The sequence below is a fragment of the Lactuca serriola genome, chromosome 3 (genome assembly GCF_051521515.1).
Source record: "Lactuca serriola cultivar US96UC23 chromosome 3, Lser_US96UC23_V15, whole genome shotgun sequence".
Classification (NCBI taxonomy): Eukaryota; Viridiplantae; Streptophyta; class Magnoliopsida; order Asterales; family Asteraceae; genus Lactuca; species Lactuca serriola.
Window position 1 is genome coordinate 235,001,441 of NC_136410.1, and position 5,251 is coordinate 235,006,691.

At 33.4% G+C, this 5,251-nt stretch overlaps 1 long non-coding RNA gene across 1 annotated transcript; it reads right to left on the reverse strand.

The window, feature by feature from the left end:
• Positions 1 to 2,994: 2,994 nt before the first annotated feature.
• LOC145093717 (uncharacterized) lies at positions 2,995 to 3,892 on the reverse strand. Its single transcript, XR_013703030.1, has 2 exons — positions 3,615 to 3,892; positions 2,995 to 3,468 (listed from the first exon to the last, which is right to left on the reverse strand). It is a non-coding gene; the product is annotated as an uncharacterized LOC145093717 (long non-coding RNA).
• Positions 3,893 to 5,251: the final 1,359 nt, after the last annotated feature.

The window sequence follows — 5,251 nt, forward strand, 5'->3', positions numbered from 1 at the left end:
CAGCTTCACCAGCTTAACCGAGCACCTTGTCGAGGCCACTCCTTGGGTCTTAGTAATTGTTGGTTTGTACGTCAACCAACATCTTCCATGTGGTATATATTTAAATAAATATAATTTTAAATAATAGAAATAATAAAATACAAAAATTATATAAATATTGGAGTCATATTTATTTATAACAAAGTGAATCTTTGTTTGTTATACGAAATAAATTGATATATTTAAAATTTTGGCAAATGTTCGAAATTAATTTATAATATTCGTATTAACTATAAAATAATATAACTCTTATACTAAAATGATATATAATAATATAATTACTTTCGAAATCGAACCACAACTATATTATGTATATATTGAATCACCCCGCACCAATAGGTTTAATATCATATGGTACACCATTTTACTTGTCACCATGAATATTTTCAAATCCTTTTAGAATCCCAACCCGTACTGTCACTTTATCCCAACCGCAAGTGTCACCCATATAACACAAACACAAGATGATGAAGATGTGTGGGTAGTTGAAACACAACTTAACCACAACCCAAACCAGAGGGAAGATGAAAGATAAATTTGGGCAAAAAAATATTGAAAAAAAAAAGAATGGCAAAGCGAACTCCAAAATAAGAGGATGTGTTACAAATCGCATGCATTGAGTATATGGAGGATTCAAAAGACGGGAATGCTCAGAAAGCAGATAAATTTTGGAACATTGTCGAAGAAAAATATTACATAATGATGGAGGTCAAACTGTATCGACCGAAATACCAAATGACTACAAGGTGGGAGGATTTGAACTTGAAAATGTCAAAGTTTTCCAACATCTACTACAAACTTATCGTCGATCCGAAAAAACAGGGATAATCTGTGATTTTCAAGAAAGCTCTAGGTGTATACTGTTTGACAACAATGGGTTGCCTTTTTGCAAATAGAACCTTATAATATCGTTAAAAGCTTGCCAAAGTGGAAACAAGACCTTAATCTTCACCCTAAGCCACCTACGAAACGAAGCAAAACTTTTCGCACTCCACCAACCATCATAGTCACTCAAAAGATTTTGATGGAGAAGGAGAACCGCAACACCCTACCAGAGGGATAAACCAAGAAAAGCCACAAGAAAGCCAACATCATCATCAAAAAGTTCGATTTTATCAGAAGAAATGTTTAATGAAATTTCACACCAACATAAACTTGTTGGCTGATACTTACAAAAACCAACTGGAATTCAAAAAACACAAGTATGAAAACAAAAATTAGAGCACCAAAGAAAAAGGAAGAGAGCACCAAAAGGACCTCTAGAAAGCTCAAATGGCGATTCAAGCCATTCAATTGCAACTCAAATGGCCATTCAAGCTGTTCAATTTGAAGTTGCAAGACAATACCAAATTACCAATGCGGTGGATATAATCGTTTTCATATTTATTATTTTGTATTTTGCATTTACATTTAAGCTACATAAATATTGTCTCAATAGAAAACTAACAAGCAGTTGAAAACAAGACTCTATATCTTCCAGACCATAGAGTTTCATTAAACAGGCGGAAATAAAACAAAGGAGTCTTACTTAAGCGAATGCACAACCTTCTCCATCATTACTAGATAAAATGGTAACAAAGACCTGGAAAAAAAAGAAAAAAAAAACTGTGGCTTGTTTGAAAATAACCACAGCAATCATCAAATTCTTAAAAACAAATTAGTAACCTTTGATGTTGAGGTCAATACGTTAAATGAAATGACAATGGCATCGATTGTTAAAAAAAATGAACACTGAATGTCTACACCATTAGCATTATGATCAAGTGGAACGAAAAATTCCCGCACCAACAAAGGATTTGCAGTCCTTCACTATGACTTCAACGGATTAGTTAGACCGAATGTTTGCACCTTTAGTATGCTGTTACATGGACTTTGTTTAGAACACCGAGTCCTCAAGGCAGAAAGATTATTCAAGAAGCTGGTCAAAGAGGTTAATCATGTACAGGATCATGATTACAGGCTTTGCAATTTTGGCGAAAATGATATGTCCACAGTTTGCTTAAAATGATGGTTGGAACTTGTTATAAACCTCATGTGGTCACATAAAGTACCATCATTGATCAGAGATTGTCACTTACAGCTATATGTTTCATGACCTTTGTATCTTATATCGTTGGAATTACATTTCTAAAATGCTCAAAGAAAAAGAGAACAATGGGATCTCCTTTGATGTAAACACTTATTAACACTTTTGCAATAAAAAAATTTGTAAGATGCAAAGGTTGGTATCTAAGTGGAAAGATTTCTAATGTCATAGCATAGTGTTCACTTATTGATGACTATTTTCACAACGAAAAATGAAAAGGCAAGAAGTTTTGGATTAGATGAGGTTAAGAGGCATGACCCCTAATATTATCACTTACAATAGTTTATTAAACAAGTAGTGTAAGTAGGGGTGCAAACGAGCCGAGCCGAGCTCGAGCCTGGCCAGGCTCGGCTCGGGCTCGTTTAAGTTATACGAGGCTCGAGCTCGAGCTCGGCTCGATTCAAGCTTCTTTTACTAAGCTCGGCTCGAGCTCGTAAAGAATTATAGAAGCTCGGCTCGGGCTCGGCTCGTTTGTCATTGATGTGCCTAAATAAGCTTAAGTTCGGCTCAAGCTCGTTAAGAAGCTCGTTTACTAATACCCGAAATTCATAATTTCCTAAATATGTTTTTATTTTAATATAAGAAAATAATAATAAATTATATTATATAAAGGCTCGCGAGCCTAATCGAGCTTAGTGACATAGGCTCGAGCTCGAGCTCGTTTAATAAACGAGCTTAATATTAAGCTCGAGCTCGGCTCGGTTAAAACCGGTTTCGAGTCGAGCTTTTAGCGAGCCAATCCCGAGTAGCTCGCGAGTAGCTTGACTCATTTGCACCCCTAAGTGTAAGTAAAAGCATCACGTGCCTCTTAACTTTATTTAATGAAAAAACTTCTATTGCTTATTCATTACATGCTTTAACAATACCCGGCAATAAATAATCTTTTACTTGATAACACCATTTACATCTTCCAGACACATTTCCTTGCAAATTTCATAGAGTAATATGAAAAAGTTGTGCACAATTAAGGAGATCTCATTGTCCTCCATTTACTTGAAGAATTTACAGATATAAATCCAACAAAATAACATGCAAAGGCCATTAAGCATATGGCTATAGGAGCAACCATTTTCTTTAATCATATATATAATATATAACCACATCAATATTATAATACCTTCCAACCATTAGTTTAAGAAAATCAATCGCCATATTTTTCTCACCAAAAAAAAAACCTTTAAAGCTTCTTGAATAATCTTTCCGCTTCAAGGACTCTATTCTGGATCCGGCTCGTGTATGTATATGTTGGTTGAGTGTACTTTTCTATTCGTTCCAGAAAATAGTACAGATTTCTCTTTTCATTTAAGTTCTTGATATTCTTTTGTCATCAAATCATTATGTATCTGCAAAAATATACAAGGTAAATCATAAAGACCAACATAAAGGATCACAAGAAACCAGAAATCAGCTATAACTTCACATTCCACACAGTTATCCATCTGCTATTTCTCTATTTTTCAGCTATTTTTTCAAGATCAATTCAACGTACCTGATCAACAACGATCTACACAACCATGAAAATTTCTGGCAAAAATCTATAGCTGCGCGAGATGAATCAGTTGCCGGATTGTAAGATGACTCAAGGTTCTTATGTCGCTGTTCTTGTTTTCGACTCCCGTGATCCTTATTGTTGGTGTGTCGGATGACCTGATTTCAGCAAAGATACCGATGCAAATAGCGGTGGCCATAGTTTAATTAGCTAAAAATAGGGTTCATCGGGATGTTGTGGATCTGTAGAGATAGATGGGCTCGACAATATGGGCCTCTATCTCGTCATAAATTGGTTTTTTAATTGTATGCGGTCAACGAGAAATGCAATTTTTGCTGATATAGCTAGGACTGTTCACTATTTGGATAAAACCGAATTGTCTAATTGGACAATTTGGATCGGACAATTTGGTTTGGATATTCGTATTTTTGGATTGGTTTTTAGCAAAACCGAATTATTATTTTGGATTTCGAATTGGTTTTGGTTTATAAAATAAAAACCGAATAGTCCAAAAAAACCGAATTGCAATTTATTATTTTGTTCTTTTTAATATATATCTTTAATAATTTATAAATTTACTAAATTATTCTTTTAGTATATTAAATTTTTTTATCTATTATAATACTTTAATATGTACTTCTTATAAAAAAAATTGTCTATAAAATAGTAAATTATAATATATTTTTATTAATAGTTATTTATAAGTTTTAATTCACAACTAATTAAACAATATTTTTTAGTTTATATTATAAAGTAAGTTAATATTAAAGTTATATATTTGTTGAAATGTCTTAATTCTTGAAAACCGAATTGTAAAAAACCGATCAAACCAAATTATAATTTGGTTGGATCGGATCGGATTTGAATTTAGTTTGGACTATTTGAATCTACGTTTTGAAAACCGAAATTAATTTGGATTCACTTGATCGGATCGGATTAAACCGATTCATCCAAACGAACACCTCTAGATATAGCACCTCATAATCTAGTCATAACAAGATAAACACAACCGCTCCTTCTTGTTAAGAGGATGTTATGACATATATTGTTGTGATGAGCACAAAAAGCAATAGAAAGTTTAATTGGTTGTTGGCTTTATCAACCAATCAAATCATTTTATTTCTTTCTCTCTCTACTTCTTAACATCCCCTTGGTGTTACGGTGGTGTTATAGATGAGATGACATATGAACTTGATGTTATAACGTGACTCATACCTAATGCTCTAAAACCCTGACGCGAATTGGTTTGAAAACCGGATGCTATGTTAAAAAAAAAAAAAAAAAAAAAAACTGGATTTTAGACAAAAACTGTATACGATAAGAACAGTTAGGTCCTATTTGTTTTGGAAGTGGTTAAATGTCTTTTGTCTTTTTTCAAGTTTGCGGAAGAAGACGTGCACTTGCGAAACGTTTACCCGCCAGAAGGGAAAAATGCTCAAAAAGTACTTTTATAGAAAAACAAACGAAACCTTACAGTTTAGATGAAAACCGGTGTGAAAATGGGACGAAAATTTCTGAAATGTTACATAGATATTTTTCTAATTTACACAGCACTAAAAGAGAAATTGCAATGGCTTTTACATTCTAAACTAAGATGACAAAGCAACCAATTAGATAATAGGATTCATCGTCTATGC